Below are 25812 nucleotides of genomic sequence, written 5' to 3'. Positions count from 1 at the left end.
ACACACACACACACACACACACACACACACACACACACACACACACAGAGAGAGTTTAGCATTACAAATTTGGCTTTCATCTCTGTGATATTAAAAGACATTAAATATTCAAGAACAAACAGACAAGATTAGACCAGAACATCATAAATTCAGCCAAAATAAACTCCCAATTCTACACTCCAAGAAAACAGGCGTTCATTAAAAAAGTTGCATTCTTTTTGTGAACGATATTAGTACTTAAAATAATGACAGACTTTTTAAATATTTACCTCCATTTATTAATTTAATTACAGCTGAAGTCAGAATTATTAGCCCTCCTGTATATTTATTCCCCAATTTCTGTTTGACGGAGAGAAGATTTTCTAAACACATTTCTAATAATAATAGTTTTAAAAAGTCATTTCTAATAACTGATTTATTTTATCTTTGCCATGATGACAGTAAATAATATTTTACTAGATATTTTTCAAGACACTTCTATACAGCTTAATGTGACATTTAAAGGCTTATTTTATTTTATTATATATTTTTTCTTCTTCTTTTTCAGCTTCATAAATTTTTGCTTTGTTCATAATTATTTTAGTTTTCTCCATTTATTTTAAATTAAATTGTTTTATTTTTTTATTTTAATTTATAACATTTTATATTATATATATATATTTTACTTTATTTTATTTTTTATTTTTATATTATTTTTATTTGTTTTATTATTATTAATTGTTAATTTTTTTATTTTATTGTATAACCTTGTCTGAAATCACATATTTATTTTATTTCATATTTTTAAGCTACATAGCTCCAATCATTCAGACTGGCTGTAAAATGAACAATTGAAAACATACGTTTATTTTCCCCATTTTATATTTGTCCTTTATTTTAATTTTAATTTTATTTATTCGTTTGTTTGTTTATTTGTGTATGTAAACTCACTCTCATTATTTCCTTTCTGCCCGAAATCTGAATTTAGCTATTTATTATTATTGGCCACCCTGAATTATTATTACTATTAGCCCCCTGTTTTTTTTCTATCTCTATTTTCTATTTTTTTATATTTGTTTAATATAAACATTTCTTTTATATAAAATACAGCTTAAAGGGGCTAATAATTTTGACCTTAAAAAGCAAGTCTCTTATATAATACAGTTGAAGTCAGAATTATTAGCCCCTCTGAATTATTAGTCCCCCTGTTTATTTTTTCCCAAATTTCTGTTTAACAGAGAAAAGATTTTTTTCAACACATTTCTAAACATAATAGTTTTAATAACTCATCTCTAATAACTGATTTATTTTATCTTTGCCATGATTACAGTTGATAATACTTGACCAGATATTTTTCAAGACACTTCTATACAGCTTAAAGTGACATTTAAAGGCTTAACTAGGTTAATTAGGCAAGTTAGGGTAACTAGGCAAATCATTGTATAACGATGGTGTTATGTAAGGTACGCTGGACAACGGATATGAGGATCCACGTGCAGTTAATTAAAAGATTACTCAGGCAGGCAAAGGTCGATCACAGGACATGCAGAGCAATCCAAAGTCGTGGAACAAGAATGGTCAGTACAGGCAGCAATGCATTAAAATGATAACATAAAGCAAGGTCAAAACACAGCTAGGCTAGACAATGAAAAATTAATCAGCTCCCAGCTTTGGGAGGCTAAATCAAAGGAGAACTGGAACAGGTGTGTGTGTGTGGTGCATGAATGGATTTGTAGTCCATATTGTGACAGAATTGTAATCCGAGTGAAAGTGAATGTTCCCCAGCGATCTATGAGGGTTAGATCGCTGGTGATCATGACAGATGGTTTGTTCTGTAAACAATCGGAAAAAAATATTGCTTAAGAGGGCTAATAATATTGACCTTAAAATGTTTTCTAAAAAATTTAAAACTGCTTTTATTCTAGCCCAGTGGTAGGAAACCTATCGCTCCAAGCCACATGAGGCTCTTTGATAAAAATTATGTGGCTTTCCAGCTGTCTTCCTTCAAAAATATTTTACAGTTTAAAAATGTATGGCCGTCACTAGAAATCAGTTTCCCATTGAAAATACAAGTACAGTTCCTTTTATTGTAATTTTTACAGAATGAACAAGAACTCAGTTTACAATAAAAGGATGTTTCGACCAATGTCCAGCGATGTGGATTAGGCATTAAACGATAACTGTTTTCAAGGTATACCGCGGTTTTGAAAAAGTCAAGGTTTTAAAACCGGCAAAATTTTCTGTAATACCATTCCTAATTTACTTTTTTTGTTTGTTTTTAGGACAACAGTATCTCCAACTGAAAAGATATCCAGAGATGCTGTTTTAAATTGTAAAGAAATCTGTTCAATGATTCATTTGAATTATATAACCTGACATGTTTTCTGCTCCAAAATATTATAAATTTCTCTTAAAATTAATATTATTTAACAACTTGTATATTGGTTTGTATATGTATATCTACACATTTTGTTTTATGCTGATTGTCTACGGCATGTTTTTCTGTGTTCAAAAAATACAAAATAAAAGAAAAATTTGATGGAAAAAATTTTTTCTCTTAAAATAAAATATATTGTTTACAAATGGAAAAAAGTTGTAGTTTTTTACCCACACATTTAAAAAATAATATGTATGTATATGTATATATATATTTTTTTTATGTATTTATTTATTTTTTATTTATTTATTTGTTTTATCATTATTTTGCTCTTAATATATATATATATATATATATATATATATATATATATATATATATATATATATATATATATATATATATATATATATATATATATACTTATTAAATGACGTACTTTTAATTGCTATTATTGTTTATGATTTGCTTTCATACTACATATGGACTATAACACATGCCACATTCTTTGCAAAACTTCTATACTGCTTCTATATTTCTGGAAGCACATTGTACATTCCTTATTTTTGTGACCAATATAGTCCTTAAAGGGGGGCGACGCGGTGGCGCAGTAGGTAGTGCTGTTACCTCACAGTAAGAAGGTCGCTGGTCCAAAGACATGCAGTACAGGTGAATTGAGTAAGCTTAAATTGTCCATAGTGTATGAGTGTGAATGAGAGTGTATGGTTGTTTCCCAGGGGTTGCAGTGGGTTGCAGCTGGAAGGGCATCTGCTGTGTAAAACATATGCTGGATAAGTTGCCGGTATATTCCGCTGTGGTGACCCCAGATTTAAATATGGACTAAGCCGATAAGAAAATTAATTAATGATTGAATAAATGAATAGAACTTAAAGGTATTTTATGTACTTTTATTTACCTCCATTTATTTATTTATTTATTTACAGTTGAATTCAGAACTACTTAATATTTCATTTGTAATTTTACAACATCCTAGTATTTAGCTTAAAGTGATATTTAAAGGATTAACTACGTTAATTAGGTTAAAGTTAGAGTAATTAGGCAAATCATTGAATAACGATGGATTGTTCTGTTGAAAAAAAAATTGCTTACGGGCCAAATAATTTTAAACCTAAAATAGTTTTTTAAAAATGAAAAACAGCGTTTATTCTAGCCGAAAAAAATTAAACAATTAAGACTTTCTCCAGAAAAAAAATTATTATAGGAAATACTGTGAAAAATTTCTTGCTCTGTTAAACATCATTTAGGAACTATTTAATAAGTAAATAAATAAATTCACTAGAGGGCTTTAACTTAAACTTTATTTATTTATTTATTTATTTATTTATTTAAAGAATTAATTAAATAAATAATTATTTATTTATTTATTTATTATTCTTAACTATTATTATTATTTTATATTATTATTTTGTTCTTAAAATGTTGTTGTATTTATATATTTGTTAAATGACTAGTTATTTTATTTTCTATTATTGTTTATGATTTGCTTTCGTAGTACATATGGACTATAACCCATGTCACATTCTTTGCAAAACTTCTATATTGCCTGTATATTTCTGAAAGCACATTGTACATTTATCCTGCTAAATTGATAACTTCAAAAAAAGTCACATTTTTTGAGCAATAATGTTAAAATATTTATGCATTAGTGAGAGTCGGATGACTATTCTTTCGATATGTACAACATGTTACTAAAAAAGTCAGCCACCGTGTATTTGCTGATTGCTGAGAAAAAGGATGACACATTTGACACCTGTCAATTTCGCTCAGCGTATGGAGGCATAAAGTTACTGTAGATGATTTTATGACAGATGAGGCCTTCCTCTTGTCTGTGTAAATCACAATGTTCGACTTGACAGCATGCTGGGATTTTTATATACATATTTATGCAGTAGTTGGTTCTGGATCTGGAATCTGATTGGCTGAGGGGCTTCGCAACCGCCATGGGAATCGCTTCACAGTTCGTCTCATTGCCTTCAGCATTTCTCACAGCGGGTGTCACGATGGAGGGACCAAATCACTATTATTTTACTATAAAAGTACTACTGGGGTTGGAGTGTATGAAAATATACTGTACAGCTATGGATAAAATTAAGAAGCCACTATCAGTTTCTCTGGACTTTTACGATTTATAGTTATGAGTTTCAGTAATATATATATATATATATATATATATATATATATGTATATATATATATATATATATATATATATATATATATATATATATTTTTTTTTTTTTTTTTTTTTTTTATATATATATATAAAAATATATATATATAAGTAGCTAGAACAAGCAAGTATATATTTTAAAGTACCAAATAAAATAAATAGAAACTCTATTTTTTCTTTTGTTATTAATTCAGGAGGACAAACTTGTAAATAAAAGTTTTTTCCCGGTCTACCTCCAAAAGCAGCACCTTCAATTCACATTCGGTTCAAAGTTTCTCTTCTTGCTTGCTTTTGCCATTGCTTTTTCGTTGGGTTTTGCCAAAGTAGAGTCATTAGCATATTTATACGGGGGTGGAGGCAGGGAGGGGTTTTGTGCTCGTGCAAGTTGCGCTCAGTTTCACGTTCATTCATATGTACAAACAGAATATGCGTGAGATTCGGCGTACGCAGTGTTTCATTCATCTGAATTTTTTTTCTGCGTAATTTCTGTGTACGTCAATGTTTTAGTATGATTTCCACGCAAGTCTTCGTACATGAGGCCCCAGAACTGGCCATGAGCAGAAGTAACTGGCCAGCATACTGACTCTAAGCGACTTCAGGTAAACGATGAACCATTTACTGACAATAAGGATTTATTAGGTTAATCAATCTAAATTAGACCAAATCACAACCTATAAGGTGATCAGCTTGAATTAGATAAAACTTTATTTAAATTTTTATGAATTGGATTGATCCACCTAAAATCGTAAAAAGAATTAGGTTAATTTAATCGGTTTGTGTTAGGACAGCATGAAGGATCTGTGTGAAACCCTGGATTTTTACAGTGAATATCACTACATTTCAAATTAAAAAACTTAACAAAATTAATAATAATAATAATAATAATAATATCTCATAAGAGAAGGTCGCTGGTTTGAATCCCGGCAGGGTCAGTTGGCATTTCTGTGTGGAGTTTGCATGTTCTCCCTGTGTTGGTGTGGGTTTCCTCCGGGTGCTCCGGTTTCCCCTGCAGTCCAAACACATGTGCTATAGGTGAATTGAATAAACTAAATTGTCTGTAGTGTATGAGTGTGTGTGAATGAGTATGCATCGGTGTTTCCCAGTACTGCGTTAAGGCTGGAAGTGTAAATCATATATTGGAATAGTTGTCGGTTCATTCCGCTGTGGCGACCCCTGATGAATAAAGAGACTAAACCGAAGGAGAATTAATGAAATAAACTGTTCTTTTCTCCATTTGTGCTGAAACATTATTGGAGAAGTGAACTTTAGTCAGTATTAGTATGTGATTCCTGATTAATCCCATCATCTTGCATATCATTCTACATAATTCAACATAAAAGGTTTCTAAAATACTCATTACTTCCCATTAATGGACTTTGAACTGTTGTTTAAGTGCAATAATACACTCATACCAACTATAATTGGCTCTACATCAGCACTGTGATTAGAGGCATATTGCAGAGCTACAAGTGTGACATTCCTCATATATATTCAGAATGTGCGTTACATAATATATTATATACAAGCTTCTATAATATAATATGCCATATATATATAATACATTTTCTTTCCGCAGAAGCAAGGACTCTCAGTCTTTCCAGTTCTTTTTTTCACTCTCTCTCTTCCTCTTTCTGAAAGATTGAGTGTCGTATGGAAACCCCAGCTGAACTCGGACTCAAATGAATAAGTCCTACATTTTTCCATCAATATTAGAGACTGAGAACATCCGCTGATACTACTGTCTGCTTCAGCAAACACAACACAGCCAGTCGCCATCAAATCATCACTTCTAAAAATAATTTAAATGCGGTTGTTTTTTACTTTTTATTCAGGGTTTTTTGTATAAATTTTAAAATCTTATTTTTTATTTTATTTTTTGCGGATTTTTAATCAACATGGTGCAATGAAGTTGAGGATCCAAGAGGAGTTTTATTTGAGAATTGTCATGCTGCGTTCACACCAGAAGCGTCAAGCGCCAGTGATTTACATGTTAAGTCAATGCAAACGCGCGAATAGACATCCTGATTGTGACGTAGAACCTGTTGTCGGTATTCCGAAGGAAATCCTCCATCCTTCACCGACAACAGTTTATCAAAATGGGCTTGGCTTAGTTAGAAGCACCGCTGAAAGCCTCTGTCATCCAGGTTAAGTTTCTGGAGGAGTTTATGAGCTCACAGAGCTGGATGCACCTCTGAAAGGATTTAGTGGACTCAGACACGACCCTAAACGTATCGACGCTGTTTTTCAGTCTTCATAAAGCACATAAACACTGTTATTTTCTTCATAAAATCCATGTTAGCCATTCAGCTATGAAGCTAGAGTCTTTGGGCAGACAAAAGCCCTGCCCATCACGCGAATCCGCGTCTGTTTTGAAGTGAATTTGACACGCGAATGAAGCGGGGTTTGACGCGCGAATGAAGCGAGTAAACTCAAATGTTCACGCGGCTATTTACGCGCGAATAGCACGATTTATCCGCGCGTTCCACATCTGGTGTGAACACAGCATCAGGCAGGCAAAGGTCAAAACAGGGACAGACAGGAGTATGTAAGCATAGTCAAAGCCACAGGCTAACGGTCAGGACAAGCAGCAAAACAACATAAAAGTAAATAAATAAAGGTCAACACAGGCTAGACAAGGCAGTGAAAACGCTTAGAATTGCTCACTTACAACTCGCATGACTCAGCTATGGTGTGTGTGTGTGTGTGTGTGTGTGTGTGTGTGTGTGCGTGTGCGTGTGTGTGTGTGTGTGTGTGTGTGTTGTTTTTATGATCCATCTGATTAGTCCATCATGAGCTTCCAGCTGTGTATGTGTAATCAGGGGAAATCAGAAACTGGTGTGTGTGTGAAGTGCATGAAAAGAGATGAAGTTTATTAAATTGGTGTGTGTGTGTATAATGTTTTTTTTATCCCTTTTTTATTAATGACAGTTTTATTTTCTATTCTACTATATATATATACAGTTAAAGTCAGAATTGTTAGCCCCCCCTAATTATTTGACCGCTTGTTTATTTTCCCCCCCAATTTCTGTTTAACTGGGAGAACATTTTTTTCAACTCATTTCTAACCACAATAGTTTTAATAAATCATTTCTAATAACTGATTTCTTTTATTTTTGCCATGATGACAGTAAAACATTTTACTAGATATTTTTTAAGACACATATTCAGCTTAAAGTAACATTTAAAGGTTTAACTAGGCTAATTAGGTTAACTAGGCAGGTTAGTGTAATTAGGCAAGTTAATGTATGACAGTAGATTGTTCTGTAGATTATCAAGAAAAAAAATAGCTTAAAGGGGCTAATAATTTTGTCCCTAAAATGGCTTTTAAAAAAATTAAAAACTGTTTTTATTCTAGCCGAAACAAAACAAATAAGACTTTTTCAAGAAGAAAAAATATTATCAGACATACTGTGAAAATTTCCTTGCTCTGTTAAACATAATTTGGAAAATATTTAAAACAGAAGAAAAAAATTCTAAGGGGGCTAATAATTCTGACTTCAACTGTATATATATATATATATATATATATATATATATATATATATATATATATATATATATATATATATATATATATATATATATATATATATATATATATATATATATATATATATATATATATAGATAGCTGTTTTAGAGTTTTTATTATTATTTAATTCATTATTTATTATTTATTAATACATTATTATTTTTATTCATTATGAAATAAATAGTCATTTTTTTAATGTTATTTTAAACATTTTGTGAATATATTTTTATTTATTATTATATTATTTAAATATTTAATAATTTTTAGATATTTATTATAATTTCTTTGCAGATTTTTTATTACTGTACCTTCTGTAACATTATTGTTTTATTTTTATTACATTTTTTAGAATGTTTTATACTTATTTAATTTATTATTATATTATTATTTATTTATAATTAAATAAGGATTTTTTTTATCTTTTTAAAATGTTACTATTTTAGTATTTTATATATTTTATTAACATATTATTATTTATTATTATATGTATGTGTTTTTTAAATATTTAATATTTTTTTGATTTTTATTTTAATTTCTTTTCAGGTTTTTGATCATTCTGGTTTAACAGGCTGCTTTTGTTACTTTGCTGTAACAAAAATTGTTACTTAGAATTGATTTTTTTTTAATCATTTAAATAAGTATTTTTGTAGTTTGGGATTTTTTATTATTATTTATTTCATTATTTATTATTTTATAATTATTATTTATTAAATGAATGTATTATTTAATAAAATTATTTATACCATTTTAAATAGTTTTGCATATTTTTGATGAATGTGGTTTAACAGGCTGCTTTTGTAACAGAACTGTAGTTTCTACATCATTATTTAAAAAAAATATATTAAATTGCCATTTTATTTTTCAATAATTAATATATTGTTCGTTTACATCCATTTTTTAATTTTTTTATTTTATTTGTTAATTTTTTAGACGCTGTGTCAAGTTAAAAGATCTTTCACATGCAGCGCTGCTCATTACTGTCAGTTCCATAGCAGTGGACCAATCAGAAGAGCTAGGAGGCGGGGTATGACAACTGTTTTATTTTAAAGTTATACCATGGCAGATGAGGCACTCATAGTAGACTCATGATGTATCTTCAAGTGTTTATCATAAATTTTTTTTCATATTTCTATTGATTAGTCTGTTATTGTCGTTATTACATAACGTTCATAATATAACATCACATGGAGCTCTCGATTCCTGATACTGTCATCATGTCAAAGATAAAAGTAGTCAGCTAATGGAAATGAGTTATTAAAACTCATATATTACTCATATATAACTTAAATATTTAGAAATCTTCTTACCATTAAACAGATATTAGGAAAAAAATATACAGGAGGGCTAATAATTCGGACTTCAACTGTACTGTGCCTTTAAAAACAGACAAATTGTGTGGCTCTCTCTGTGAGCAGAGTCTGAGGGCAGCGGTGTGTGTGAAAGCAGTCCGTGACAGAGTTTTGATGATGATGAAGAAGTATTTCCGCCCTGACTTCCCCTCCTGTCAGTGCTGCATTTGTGTATGCGGTAACATGTCCTCAATCCAGAGCAGAAAGAGCGTCCCTGGAGTGGATGCTGGCAACTAAACATCACACACACATACACACACGGTTCCACACGAATGGACACACTGCGCTGCGACACAAAAACAAGCATGACTGGGATTCACCAAGAGAGAGGGAGAAAAAGAGAGAGAGAGAAAGACAGAGATGAGAACAGAACTCCAGGTTTTCCAGCGCCATTGCTGATCAAAGCCGTGAGCTCTGGAAAAGAAACCCCCTATTGAGTTTCTGTCAATCACACTCTTCAACTTACACACTCGGAGAAACATAGCGCACTAATAAGGCCTGCAGCACCTCGATAAATCCATCACTGTGTCGACATGACACACACACACGCTCACTAAAGCTGAAATCAACCTTTAAAGGGATCACACTGGGTTTGGGGGGAAAAAGGACAGTTTGAATCAGAGATATCCACTTCTTCGTTGTTCACTTGGAGGTGAAAAAAAGTTCAAATACTTGTGCTGTGATATATTGCTTGTATGCTGCAGGATGAGAAAACTGATTTGATATACGAATATACCCAGCAGGCACAGGACATCAACATGATGTCAGATTGACATTGTACTCCAGTGTCATGGGAACATTGCATTTTGGGTGGAAAGGAAAATCAGGTTGACGTTAGGACCCAAAGTCAGACTGACGTCAGTGTCCAGCATCAGACAGATGTTGAATTTTGGCCACTTTTTAACGCAACCTAAAAACAACTAATAACGCAAGGAAGTTTGATTCACACATTAATCGTCAGTGAATATGTTCAAACCTTCTGTTTGGCACCATTTTGAGACTGAATAATGTGCAGGTTAGTGACTACTCCATTCAGCTGTTTTTGTACCCAAAGTCAGACCGACGTCAGTGTCCAGCATCAGACAGATGTTGGATTTTGGTCACTTTTCAACGCAACCTAAAAACAACCAAATATCAATGTTTAACGATGTTACAGCTTGATGTTGTGTAGACTTTACCACTGTGATGTCTATCAGATTTTAGATTTTAGTTGCCTTACCTGATGAATAAATATGACGTTGGTTTAAGATGTTGGCTCACAGTTTGATTTTGGTAACTTTCCAACACAACCTAAAAACAACCAATAACGCAGGGAAGTTCGATTCACAGATTGATCGCCAGTAAATATGTTCAAATCTACTGTTCGGCACCATCTTGAGACTGAATAATGCGCAAGTTAGTGTATACTCCATTCAGCTGTTTTCGTACCCAAAGTCAGACCGACGTCTGTGTCCAGCATCAGACAGATGTTGGATTTTGGTCACTTTTCAACGCAACCTAAAAACAACCAATAACGCAGGGAACTTCGATTCACACATTGATCTCCAGTAAATATGTTCAAATCTACTGTTCGGCACCATCTTGAGACTGAATAATGCACAGGTTAGTGTATACTCCATTCAGCTGTTTTTGTTTCTGCTATCTTTGCATTTTTGACAGTTTGGCTCTATCTTGAGACTGAATAATGCACAGGTTATTGTAAACTCCATTCAGCTGTTTTTGTACCCAAAGTCAGACCGACGTCAGTGTCCAGCATCAGACAGATGTTGAATTTTGGCCACTTTTTAACGCAACCTAAAAACAACCAAATATCAATGTTTAACGATGTTACAGCTTGATGTTGTGTAGACTTTACCACTGTGATGTCTATCAGATTTTAGATTTTAGTTGCCATACCTGATGAATAAATATGACGTTGGTATAAGATGTTGGCTCAAAGTTTGATTTTGGTAACTTTCCAACACAACCTAAAAACAACCAATAACGCAGGGAAGTTCAATTCACACATTTATCTCCAGTAAATATGTTCAAATCTACTGTTCGGCACCATCTTGAGACTGAATAATGCACAGGTTATTGTATACTCCATTCAGCTGTTTTTGTACCCAAAGTCAGCATCAGACAGATGTTAATCAGTCTCAGTCAGCATCAGACAGATGTTAAATTTTGGCCACTTTTTAACGTTATCTAAAAACAACTAACAACGCAAGGAAGTTTGATTCACACATTAATCGTCAGTGAATATGTTCAAACCTTCTGTTTGGCACCATTTTGAGACTGAATAATGCACAGGTTAGTGTATACTCCATTCAGCTGTTTTCGTACCCAAAGTCAGACCGACGTCAGTGTCCAGCATCAGACAGATGTTGGATTTTGGTCACTTTTCAACGCAACCTAAAAACAACCAAATATCAATGTTTAATGATGTTACAGCTTGATATTGTGTGGACGTTATCACTGTGATGTCTATCAGATGTTGGATTTTAGTTGCCATACCTGATGAATAAATGTCAGTATCTGACGACAATATGATGTTGGTATAAGATGTTGGCTCAAAGTTTGATTTTGGTCACTTTCCAACACAACCTAAAAACAACCAATAACGCAGGGAAGTTCAATTCACACATTGATCGCCAGTAAATATGTTCAAATCTACTGTTCGGCATCATCTTGAGACTGAATAATGCACAGGTTAGTGTATACTCCATTCAGTTGCTTTCGTTTCTGCTATCTTTGTATTTTTGCCAGTTTGTGCTATCTTGACACTGAATAATGCACAGGTTATTGTAAACTCCATTCAGCTGTTTTCGTACCCAAAGTCAGGCCGACGTCAGTGTCCAGCATCAGACAGATTTAGAATTTTGGCCACTTTTTAACGCAATCTAAAACCAACCAATAATGCAGGGAAGTTCGATTCACACATTAATCGTCAGTGAATATGTTCAAACCTACTGTTTGGCACCGTTTTGACACTGAATAATTTGCAGATTAGTGACTACTCCATTCAGCTGTTTTCGTTCCCAAAGTCAGACTGACGTCAGTGTCCAGCATCAGACAGATGTTGAATTTTGGTCACTTTTCAACCCAACCTAAAAACAACCAAATATCAATGTCTAATGATGTTACAGCTTGATATTGTGTGGACGTTACCACTGTGACGTCTATCAGGCATTGAATTTTGGTTGCCATACTTGACGAATAAATGTCAATATATGACATTGGTTTAAGATGTTGGCTTAATGTAGGATTTTGGTCACTTTCCAACACAACCTAAAATCAACCAATAATGCAGGGAAATTCGATTCACAGATTGATCGTTAGTGAATACGTTCAAATCTACTGTTTGGAACCATCTTGAGACTGAATAATGCATAGGTTAGTGTATACTCCATTCAGCTGTTTTCGTTTCTGCAATCATTGCATTTTTGCCAGTTTGGCTCTATCTTGAGACTGAATAATGTGCAGGTTAGTGTATACTCCATTCAGCTTATTTCGTACCCAAAGTCAGACCAACGTCTGTGTCCAGCATCAGACAGATGTTGGATTTTGGTCACTTTTCAACGCAATCTAAAAACAATCAAATATCAATGTCTAATGATGTTACAGCTTGATGTTGTGTGAACGTTACCACTGTGACATATATCAGGCTTTGAATTTTGGTTGCCATACCTGACGAATAAATGCCAGTATTTCACGTTGGTTTAAGATATTGTCTTAATGTTGGATTTTGGTCACATATACAAAAATACAATAATAATAATAATAATAATAATAATGATGATGATAATAGAACAACATAATTAATAATAATATAAGGAGGTGAAAGTCATAAGATCCATCTTAAAGTGTATAGTGTGTGTCAGTTGCTTTGTGATGCATTAAAAAAAAGTATGACAATCGACATGGATAAGTCCAGTGCAATGCCCAGGCTGCCATGCCCACGTCACACACACAAACCAGCAACTTTTTCTTATTTTTTTTGTTAAAACCCATGAAGGCCGCAAAACTTCCACAACCCAATACTCACTGATACGACTGATTGCATATCAAATACTAATCTGTCTCCCAATGTCTGTTGCGTAACACGGGCGAGCGTAACACGAAATAAAATGAGATTAGCGAATGAAAATAGACATTTGTGAATTATTTAGAGCGTGACTAAACAGGTGCGAGTCAGACTTAGCAGACATCTACAGGGCCAATAAATCATTCATGAAAAATTAAATAAGCCATCCATAATTTATCAATGTGTTGGTTGGCAATTAATCATTTATACTTGTTTGTAATGCCGATCATGTATCAGAGAGAAGAAAAACCGATGCTTTTGAGAGATCTGCGTGGATTTCGGATCATCTCCATTGTCTTTTTTGTTTCCTCCAAGAGAATCTGAAGGCAAATGAAAGAGGAACAATGCTTTCTTTTATCAGTGAAGTTGTTTGAGAGTTTTCTCCTCAACTGAACTGGGATTTCATCCACCATTAAAGCCAGAGACAAAGTTTCTTGGGATGCTCACACACATGCACTTTTTTTAACCTCTCTCCTTCAAGGTAACTCAGATCTCAGAAGTGGGACTTTTACAAGTTATCAGAGGTTATCGAGCTTGTCCTTAAATCCCTGTAGTGTCTCTGAAGTGTAACCTCCATTTCTCAGCAGCGGGAGAAGCTCCGAGAAAACCTTCCCCAATTCTGCAAGGCCACTGGAGCCCGACTCCTCTAAGCCTTCGCAATTCAGAAAAGCTTCAGCAGTCTCTCCATCAAAGCTCACCGGGTTTATTTTGTGCTTCACTCTCGCTTGACCCATATCCTGTATATAGCAAACTCATGATGACGACGATAACCTGAGTCTTGAACCCGCTGACAGAATTGGGAAAGTGGACTGCAGAGATGATGAATGGACGGCGGTAGAGTTTAGCGTCAAATTGTGAGATTTTTTATCGGGACGCTGCGTGTGTTGGTTTGTGCTGCTGACCTCCGTACGTGTGTATCTGATGGTATGAGTGAAATCTGAAACACTCGACCTGGTTCTAAAGGGGTCACATTGTGGAAACTGGATTTCTCTAGCTCTATTGAAAGTAATATAAGAGTTCAGTGTGGTGTAGATGTTTTTTCTGCATGATGTTTTAGCTTGGGTGTTGATCGAGGTTTGCTGTCTGAAGTGAGTGAAATTGGATTACAAATCTATTTGGCACGTTCGATTGGCACGTCATTGCTGTTATTATGACCTGAGGTGGCGAGGTGGCAGTGAGGAGATTGTAAATGAAAAAGGATGTGTTTAGGTGTTTCCCAGTACTGGGATGCGGTTGAAAAGACATCCGCTGCATAAAACATATGCTGGAATAGTTGGTGGTTCCTTCAGCTGTGGCGACCTCTGATAAATCAGAGACTAAGCCAATAGAACATGAATGAAGGAAATGTTTATGGACATTACAAGGATCATGCGAGAGTGAAGGCTGATGTTATTTAGAGTAAAATATTAAAACTAGTACTTCTTTAATTTATTAAAACTATTGGAATGATTATGTTCTAGCAACTATTAAAAGATATATATATATATATATATATATATATATATATATATATATATATATATATATATATATATATATATATATACAGTTGAAGTCAGAATTATTAGCCCCCCTGAATTTTTAGACCGCTTGTTTATTTTTTTCCCAATTTCTGTTTAACGGAGAGCAATTTTTTTCAACACATTTCTAAACATAATAGTTTTAATAACTCATCTATAATAACTGATTTATTTTATCTTTGCCATGATGACTGTAAATAATATTTTACTAGATATTTTTCAAGACACTTCTATACAGCTTAAAGTGACATTTAAAGGCTTAACTGGGTTAATTAGGTTAACTAGGCAGGTTAGGGTAATTAGGCAAGTTATTGTATAAAAGTAGTTTGTTTTGTAGATTATCAAGAAAAAATATAGCTTAAAGGGGCTAATAATTTTGTCCCTAAAATTGTGTTTAAAAAATTAAAAACGGCTTTTATTCTTGCCAAAATAAAACAAATAAGACTTTCTCCAGAAGAAAAAATATTATCAGACATACTGTGAAAATTTCCTTGCTCTGTTAAACATCAATTAGAAAATATTTAAAAAAGAAGAAAAAAATTTGAAGGGGGCTAATAATTCTGACTTCAACTGTATATATATATATATATATATATATATATATATATATATATATATATATATATATATATATATATATATATATATAAAACTGTCAAAGTCCAAAGTATATATATATATATATATATATATATATATATATATATATATATATATATATATATATATATATATATACTGTATATATAAATACTTTTAATTTGAAATAAAAAAGGTTATATTAATGAAAACTACATAATCTTCATCATAGTCAAGTCTAACATATTTTGTTGATCTTAGTGCGTGATATACCTACAGAAGAGTCAAGCTATATTATTTATTATTTATGCTTGAGACTGAGAGAGATGTTACTGGTCTAATCCGATTCAATCATCTATGCTAAGCTGAGCTAAGCTAAAAGTGCTCTCACCAGACCCAGAGATTGGCTAATTGGATTAAAAAAACTGTCGAAGTCAAGCGTTTAACAATAGGGGAGCTGTAAAATTTGCTTATTTTGAAACAAAGTTGTATTATTTATTTAATTATCTGAAATGTTAATGTATACTCCATTCAGCTGTTTTTGTTTCTGTCAGCTTTGCATTTTAGACTGTTTGGCACCATTTTTTGACTAAATAAAGAGAAGGTTAGTGTATACTCCATCAATTGTTTTTATTTCTGTCAGCTTTGTGTTTTTGACTGTTTGGCGATATCTTGAGATTGAATAATGCACAGGTTAGTGTATACTCCATCAGCTGTTTTTGTTTCTGTTAACTTTGCGTTTTTGACTGTTTGGCACCATCTTGTGACTGAATTATAAGCAGGTTAGTGTATACTCCATCCAGCTATTTTTGGTTCTGTCAGCTTTGCGTTTTTGACTGTTTGGTGCCATCTTGAGACTGAATAATGCACAGGTTAGTGTATACTCCATTCAGCTGTTTTTGTTTCTGTCAGCTTTGCGTTTTTGACTGTTTGGCGTTATCTTGTGACTGAATAATGCACAGGTTAGTGTATACTCCATTCAGCTATTTTCGGTTCTGTCAGCTTTGTGTTTTTGACTGTTTGGTGCCATCTTGAGACTGAATAATGCACAGGTTAGTGTATACTCCATTAAGCTGTTTTTGTTTCTGTCAGCTTTGCGTTTTTGACTGTTTGGCGTGATCTTGTGACTGAATAATGCACAGGTTAGTGTATACTCCATTCAGCTATTTTCGGTTCAGTCAGCTTTGTGTTTTTGACTGTTTGGCGCCATCTTGAGACTGAATAATGTGCAGGCAAGTGTACACACTTTGTAACTAATTAAAAAATTAATAAACTATTATGGTGTTTTGTGTCTAAATGTTATGTTTTGTGGCAAGTTTACATGTGGTTAATGGGATAAACTACATCCAGGATGGTTGTATTTGCAGAATAAAACAGGCTTATCTGCAGCCAGGCATAAAGCAGAGTTACAAAAAGAGCTGTAGATACTATACTATGTAGAAAGTAGAATACACTCTACTACTGCTTTTTAAAAACAACTGTAGTAGTTACTATAGCAGTTTTTTCATGTGGGTACACAAGCCAGCCTCGTTTGTTTTTAGACATCAGGTCACAGATGCAGTTGTAACAGCTTAGCGTACACTGAGCCCAGAACATCCCTTTAAAGTGAGCGAGATGAGAAGAAACTTTGACTGAGAGCGTCTGCTGTCAACAAACACTGGCTGGAGCAGATTTCTCACATCAGCATCAGACACACTGATGAAAACAGATGAGAAGCCTCTGCTCTTTTAGCGCAGTGTTAACGCGTGTCCTCTCTAAGAGCGTGAGCCACCGGGGAGCAAAAATCAAAAGAACAATACAGTGTGTGCACGAGACTGATAGATCCGGTGCAATGCATGTGATGATGATATCCCTTAAGACACTCGACACACACCGGAATGAACACTTTCATGTGTTTAAATACATCCACGCGTATCCGCACACCAGAAAAATAAGAGTATTCTCAGAACTCTGGAATGTTCTGGCATGGTTTTCTCCAAGGTGTGATATGTAGAATACAGAAAGCCTTGTTATTAGCAACACCGGTGGCTGTTTAAGTCCCAGTGAAATCAAAATGCAAACTTTTTGGGTGTTAGTATTATTATGTTAGATTTAAAGAATACGTTTACTTCCAGAATTAATATCTTGTGGTATTTTACTTACCCCTTTGTCATCCAAGGTGTTTCTTCAGTTGAAAAGAAATGTTTCCCCTGCTTTTAAATGTTTCCTAAATTTTAAAGATTTGTTTTTGGCTTTGTTACAATAGTATATATTGTATATACAGTTGAAGCCAGAATTATTAGCCTCCTTAAATTATTAGCCCCCTGTTCATTTTTTGTGTTATATTAACATTCATTCATTTTCCTCTGGCTTAGTCCTTAATTTTTCATGTGTCACCACAGTGAAACCAACCGCCAACTATTCTGCCATATGTTTTATGCTTCCAGCTGCCACCATGCTGGGACACTTATATATTGACATGCAATAGTGTTTATTGTAAATATTGACAGTAGGGCTGCAGGATATTGCAAAACTCTGACATTGTGATATTTTATATTTCTGCAATATGTATTGAGAAGCAAATTCAATTTCACCAGATGACAAACAGATTTAATAGGAAAGAATTCTTAATTTCAGATGAATTGAGGTGATTTTGTAGGGTATAATATTTTGAATCTCGAAAAATATGTAAGAAATACATTTCAAGCATAGATAAATAAGGTAAGCACAAAAAGGAATGGCCTCATACCACCCCGTAGCCTTTGTTTTGAAGATAAAATGCAGCCATATTTACTTCTGGCTACATAATTTATGATCTCCAGAAACGTATATAAGGTTACATTTTCTGAATGAGCCCTATATTTATTTTATTTTCAGAATGCATCACTCATTCAGATGTAACCAATTGTTCTATTGTCACTTTCAAATGTATTATTATGAATGCATAATATAATATTAATAAAAGTGAGGGAAGGAACCCCAAAAGACTGGGATTGAGCTAAGATACTCACATCTCTGTGGCGAGAGCATAAGGAGAAATGAATTACCCATGCATATATTGTAAGCAGTCAGCATACAGGAATCTAGGACATTCAAAATGAACTCTCTTTATGTTGCTGTAGAAATTACATCACGTATCGTTAAAAGCTGTGCATTTCAAGGCACTTCAGAGCACCTAGCGCTGAACTGCGGCCAACAACTTCCAGTCTGCACATGTAAAAGTCACTTTGTTAAATAGGAGAGTTGCATTTTCAACATCAAGTGCCGTGTAGAGATCAAGTTCCTATAATACAGGAGTGTAAATTATTGAAGACAACAAAATACAGCAGACTGTGATTAACAGATATACAGTTAAAGTCAGAATTATTCGTCCTCCTGTGATTTCCCAAATGATTTTGAACAGAGCAAGACATTTTTCACAGTATTTCCTGTAATGTGTTATCTTCTGGAGAAATCTTTTTGGCTAAGTACCTTTATTAATCAGGGGTCACCACAGTGGAATGAACCACCAACTTATCCAGCATATGTTTTATGCAGCGGATGCCTTTCCAGCTGCAACCCAGTACTGGGAAACACCCATACACACTTACTCACGCATATACATTACGGCCAATTTAGTTTATTCAATTCACCTGTGGCGGATGTGTTTGGACTCTGGGGGAAACCAGAGCACCCGGAGGAAACCCATTTGCAAGCGGAGAACATGCAAACTCCACACAGAAATGCCAACTGACCCAGCCGAGGCTCGAACCAGCGACCTTCTTGTTGTGAGGCGACAATGCAAACCACAGAGCCACCGTATTGCCCTTCATCATATCATTGCTTTAAATAAATATGTTAAATACATATATTAAGACACACACAACACACAACATAAACACACACACACACACATACACACTCTATTTGTGAGTCTGGCCTGTGTTATGATGTGTGTGAAAGCTGAAGTGATTCTTTATGTGTAACTCAGCAGCTGTGAAGCCGACACTATGAGATCCCACAGCGACAGAGACAGAGAGACGACACACACACACAACGCACACACACGTGAGCATGATGAATGACTCCAGCCCAGAGTCCAGCTGCCAACACACACACACACACACACACACACACACACACACACACACACACACACACACACACACACACACACACACACACACACACACACACACACACACACACACACACACACACACACACACACACACACAGAATAGCAGAAGATCTTTGGTGTTAATGGGGCCAGACTCTCTTCATCTGTCTGACACACACATACACACACTCAGATCCTGGGCCGGAGTGGGACTCCTTTTCAGCCCTGGAGTTTCAAGCCTTAGACCGGCCCACCTCAGTTCACGACTGACTATATTGAAATAACGTCATTTCCAATTCAGTTTCTAATGACACTATCATGTCTTTTTTTAAGGACACAGCTGCTTTAGAACTTCAATTGTTTTTCGTAAATATGAGAAGATTAAAGGGGAGCTAAATCTCCAACACTATTATTTAAAACAGTGGTTCTCAAAGTGGGGGTCGGGACCCCCCGAGGGGTCGCGGGGCAATGAAAGGGGGTCGCCTGGTGATTTCCAAAAATCTATTGATTTTTATTAATCCATAAGAATGAACATATTTTATCCATAACTATACTGAAAATAAAAATAGCCGTTTATAGTTACTATATACTATATAGTTACTATAGTAGCTTATAGTTACTAGTTCTATTGGATTGCGACCCCTGGGGTAATTACATTATATTAAAGGCAGATGCATTTTGATTTTATAGCATCAGGTTATACTTTCTGGCATATTTAAAGCACTGACACAAATTTAATTGGTGTGTCTGCGTCATTGCATGCAAGGTTTCTGTATTTATAACCACCTCAGAGGATATTGGGGGTCGCGAGTCACTGGCATTGTTATTTTGGGGGTCGCGGGCTGAAAAGTTTGGGAACCCCTGCTTTAAAACATCACAGTGTCCTTTCCTGCAATATCTGAATATATACTCTGTGTACATTTTTTTAGATATCCAGTCCTTTGTAACGGTGCTCACACAAAAAATGAAAAAATAAAATATGTACACTTATATAAGTAACCCAAATAGTATTATATGTCTTAACACAAAAAAAAAAAAAAAAAGCGTTACTCTTAAGAAGTTAGACTTCTTAAACGTAAAAGACTAGAGATAATAACACAAACTCTGTTTGAATAATTCAAAACAAAACAATTTATTAGTCAGGTAAATATGTATTACGCTAAATTCATTCAGTCAATTCATAAACCATCAATACAAGACATTGAATTCTCAAAGATAAATCCAAGATCAAAAGATGCATACCTGGTATCAAAATATACATAGTATGGAGCATGAGAGCTCCACGCTACGGGCTAATCTGGTTACTAGAATAAATTGCTTTTATTGTAGCTGAAATAAAACAAATAAGACTTTCTACAGAAGAAAAAACATCATAGGAAATACTGTTAAAAATTAATTGCTCTGTTAAATGTTAGAAAAAAATATATTAGATAAAATCAAGGGGGGGGGGGGGGGTAATTTTCAGTCAAACAGTCAATATCTTAATAATAGGCAGACAATAAGGTGACTAGGTAATATTGCTGGTACCTAAACTCAAGTGTTACTGATTCCGCTCCTTTTACCTTTATTAGGTTACTAGGCGGCAGCTAGCTCTCTGCAACTCTCACATGGTTGCCCACTGAAGCTAAGCAGGGCTGCGCCCAGTCAGTACCTGGATGGTAGACCACATGGGAATGCTGGGTTGCTGCCGGAAGTGGTGTTAGTGAGACCAGCAGGGGGTGCCCAACCTGCGGTCTGTGTGGGTCCTAATGCCCCAATATAGTGATGGGGAGGTGTTAATCCTCATTAAAAAATTTTAAAAAGAGTAGGGGTTTAACCCCGGCATCCTGGCCAAACCTGCCCACTGGCCCATCTAGCCCCAGATAACGACTGGCTGCCGTCGCGTCATGCTGCACACTGGTGGTGAATGAAGAGATCCTCCCCATTGTGTAAAGTGCTTTGAGTGCTCAGAAAAGTGATTTATAAATGTAATGAATTATTATTATTACAAATTTAATAGTAAAAACGTTGACAAAAACAAATACATCATACTTCATTCTTTGTCTGTGAATTTGTCTTTCTTGTCTACTTGTGGTCTGATCCAGCAAAATGCATCTTAATACCAGGTTTAAACAGGGCTTTCCAGAACCGTCTGGACCTTCAGTCATTTCTATATGTGTGCGTCACTCAGTAAACAGACTCTGGCCGGTCCCGAGGTCATGCTGTCTGACCCTCACGCTAATAATACCCCCGCTGTCATGCTGAAAATGTAACTCTCATGTAGTTTAGAGCAATTATCATCTCCATAACGTAAACATATCTGCTTACAGTAACTGCAGTGTAATTTAGTGTGCAGCTTTCGGGTCATATTTCTAAACCTGCAGGACCTCCTTTTAGAAAAGTCCAAACAAACGGGGAATTACAATTGGTATGTGTGTGTCACACTATAATTATTCAACTCTGAAAACTGGACTAACACAGTTTTAATTTACTAGAACTTCCATGTTAAGCTGCTTTGACGCAATCTACTGTACATTGTAAAAGCGCTAAAGAAATAAAGATAAACTGAATTGAACTATATTTAATTCCATGTTTATTTTTATAGCAGTAGCCAGATTATTTTTTTAAACCAAATATGCAAAACAGCAATGCCAAATATACAATTTCAATGCATTTCAGTATTTTAATTAGCATTTTCTATGACATATCCTCTATGTTAAATGGATTTTGTGCTGAATTTTGCTGAAAACATGACATGGTGGTCATTCATTAATTTGCTTTACGACTTAGTCAATAGAACATGCAAACTCCACACAGAAATGCCAACTGACCCAGCTGAGACTCGAACCAGCAACCTTCTTCCTGTGAGGTGCGACAGTGCTAACCACTGAGCCACCGTGTCGCCCCAAAAATATCAATTTACATTAGCTATACCAATTATACTTTTAATATGCAAAATATGTACATATTATTGTAATTTGAAAGCTTTTTATGGGACAAATTAAATTGAAAATACACTACCCCAATTGATTTAATGTGTGCAAAGTGTAAAAGCAGTAATTTACATATCGAAACTATAATTGAAAATAGCAAGTATTAATAATAATAATTGATAATAAATAATATATGGGGTGTCTCGGTAGCTTAGTGGGTAGCACTTTTGTCTCACAGGAAGAATGTCACTGGTTCGAGCCTTGGCTAGGCCAGGTGGCATTTCTGTGTGGAGTTTGCATGTTCTCCCCGTGTTGGTGTGGGTTTACTCTGGTTTCCCCTACATCCAAAGACGTGGTATGGATGAACTGAATAAGCTAAATTGTCCATAGTGTATGTGTGTAAATGCAATTGTGTATGGGAGTTATGGCTGAAAGGGCATTCGCTGAGTAAAACATATGCTGGATAAGTTGGTGGTTCATTCCGCTGTTGTGACCCCTGATTAATAAAGGGACTAAAACGAAAAGAAATTGAAAGAATGAATGAATGAATATTTATACATTCTTTTTATATAATAGTAATAATTCTTTAATCACTTTCATTTTGCACCAAACTGGGCAGTAAAAGCCCAGACAGGAGCTGAAATCTCTCAGTAGTTCTTCAGCAACCCTCTGCCCTTCATCAGTTTAAATGAATATCAGCTGCTTCAGTCCAACATCTACATTAGCAGGAGGATGAAGATGAACCCAGAGTGGAAATTTCAGCAAGACAATGATCCAAAACACAGCCAAGGAAACTCTGAGAAGCTTTCAGAGACAGAAAGTCAAGCTGTAGAATGGCCCAGCCAATCACCTGACTTAAATCCAATAGATCAGGGGCCTGTTTCAGAAAGGAGGTTAACTGAAAACTATTTTAACCCTGAAATGAGAGAAACTCTGGGTTTTCCGTTTCAAAATGGCAGGTTGGTTAAACTCGAGAAAGCAGGGTAAGTCAAGCCTGTTTCTGAAAGAAAGGTAACCTTAACTCAGAGTCAGTTACTGTGGTAACTTACTCTGTGAATCTAACCTGGTCAGAAGCAGGTTTTATTCTCTAAACTCAGAGTTTCTGTCAGTCTCCTCCCCTTTTTTAAAGATGAAGCGGTATTTCTCGCCTTAGCCTTACGTTTCCACCCAACGATTTTTATGCTTATTTTGGATACGTGCATAAAAACGATTGATAGAAACGTCATGATGCACATAACTTTTTAAAATATGCATAAAAAACACGCATAACTGAGTAGGATAAACTTTTATTCGATAGAAAATGTGCGCATAAACTACGATGGAAACACTTTTACTGAACAAATTACAGTATATACATAAAAAAAAAGATCATGATCACATGATAATGAAAATGTGTGTAAATGAACAAACCAGCAGGCTGAGCACACTGTAACATGTCTTAAATATTGTTTTAGTCATTCTAAAATGCCTTAACTGTTTCAGTATTAGTGTATATTATTAATTACCTCCGAACGTCTGGTGCGTGTCAAGAGTCTCCGCGTCTCGGCTTCAGACGCCCCCACGTGTTCATTGTGTTTCAGCATTGTCTTCTGACATCGAGGCGCAAGTACATTAATTAGGCTAAATAAAGAATTAGTTGACGCAGCTTCTTCTGTAAATTCTGTTTTTACTGTTGATATTTGGTGCCAGTTTAATCAGAAAGTGACGATTTTTTCCTCTTTGACTCGTTGGATGGAATTTTATTTGCATCTTTTATGCAATATTCCAGTTTTGCACATACATTTATGTAATATATTTGGATGGAAACATAGCTATTGCCTACATTTTAGTCACACACAGAAGAACTGTACGAGAATGGCTTATCCATTTTTAATAAATAATTAAATTAAATTCACCTTCGACATGCATGTAACTAGATTAATGGGATTATTATTCTTTCTAAAAATTATTTTTAGTACTGCTTACCTTCTAAATGTTATATTAACCTCTATCACTTGATCAATAAAAAAGGCAGACACACAAGTGCACTGTTAAATCATTTAAAACTAATAAATGTATAAAAAAAAGTTTAGAAAAAAATATAAAAATGTCACAAATTACATTACTTATTTTATTATACTTAAATATTTAAATACTTAAAAAGTGAAATTAGGCATTAACTTGAGCAGCTGTTTTCCCACGCTAACTGTCTCTTCTTCACTGATGGTTGCTTCTTTTCAAATATATACGCTCAAATTTGTTATAACTTTGCATGAGAACATCAAGTTCAGCTGGAGAAAGAAATTGTCATTTCTTTTATAAGATGTTGCCATAGTCACTCGTAATGTCTGCGCTCCATTGATGATGCCTTTTTAAAGTCACGGTGTGCGCGCTTAACTCTGAGTTGGTCTACTCGAAGTTGATTGACCCAACTCAGATCAGCTATTCTGAAACCGAAAACTCAGAGTTTTTAATCTCTCTGTAAATCAACTCAGAGTTCAAGTTTAAACTCTGAGTTGTTTGAACCTCCTTACTGAAACAGGCCCCAGATTTGATAGATGAGACCCACAGAACAGATTTTAACACTCTGTTGAAGTCTGTCAAAAACTCACACTTTAAGCTCCCATTTGTTTTCTTTGCGTATATGGATTTCTTTGGTTGTTGTCAACATCTGGAGAAAGTCAACAGCACCTTTAGAAATATGTTTTCTGAGAAAGATGGTGATACTTATTTCCCCTACTGTATTTATGAATTAATTTAATGACAAGTATTAAATTAATGTATAAATATTTGAAAGCATAATAATAGCTCTTATACGACAAATATTAAAGAGCACCTATGGTGAAAAATCTACTATTCAAGCTCTGTGGACAGACATGTGTGCAGGTATAGTGTATAGACCGTCATATTAGGGTGATATAAATACAACCAATCCCTATTTTTCAGTTTAACAACAAAAACGGTGGACCAACTAGAACGGTTTTCAGACCGACCGCAACTTGACGTAGGAGTGCGATCACCCCGCCCACCAATATTGATTGACTAGCAGCAATTACCATATCCTCAGTTTGTTGCTTCACATCCGTCATTTTCAGCATGTGAGTCAAAGCGATGTCACCAAAGGAAACACCTTGCTTTATTTTTGGATGTAAGGCTCATTGGGCTCAACACAAGATCAACATTCACCACATGATCATTCTCATCGGTACCATTGTTTGTAACTTTAGGTGGGTTTGCAAACCTGTGTACTT

General features: G+C 34.6%; 2 protein-coding genes and 1 long non-coding RNA gene across 10 annotated transcripts in view; 1 reads left to right on the top strand and 2 right to left on the bottom strand.

Moving 5' to 3' along the window:
• The window catches only part of smad4b (SMAD family member 4b), a 724234-nt gene that overhangs the window by 343253 nt on the left and 355169 nt on the right, over positions 1 to 25812 (bottom strand). The window lies entirely within an intron of this gene.
• The window catches only part of unc5ca (unc-5 netrin receptor Ca), a 473679-nt gene that overhangs the window by 256084 nt on the left and 191783 nt on the right, over positions 1 to 25812 (bottom strand). The gene's annotated exons all lie outside the window — the stretch shown is intronic.
• On the top strand, positions 9007 to 12586 carry LOC147843831 (uncharacterized). The gene is made up of 3 exons (XR_015490983.1): positions 9007 to 10288; positions 10497 to 11528; positions 11666 to 12586. It is a non-coding gene; the product is annotated as an uncharacterized LOC147843831 (long non-coding RNA).

Source organism: Danio rerio, chromosome 5 (assembly GCF_052040795.2).
Source record: "Danio rerio strain M-AB ecotype USA chromosome 5, GRCz13ab, whole genome shotgun sequence".
NCBI lineage: Eukaryota > Metazoa > Chordata > Actinopteri > Cypriniformes > Danionidae > Danio > Danio rerio.
Note: the sequence above shows the minus strand (reverse complement) of the source record. Positions and strands in the feature narration are given on the sequence as shown.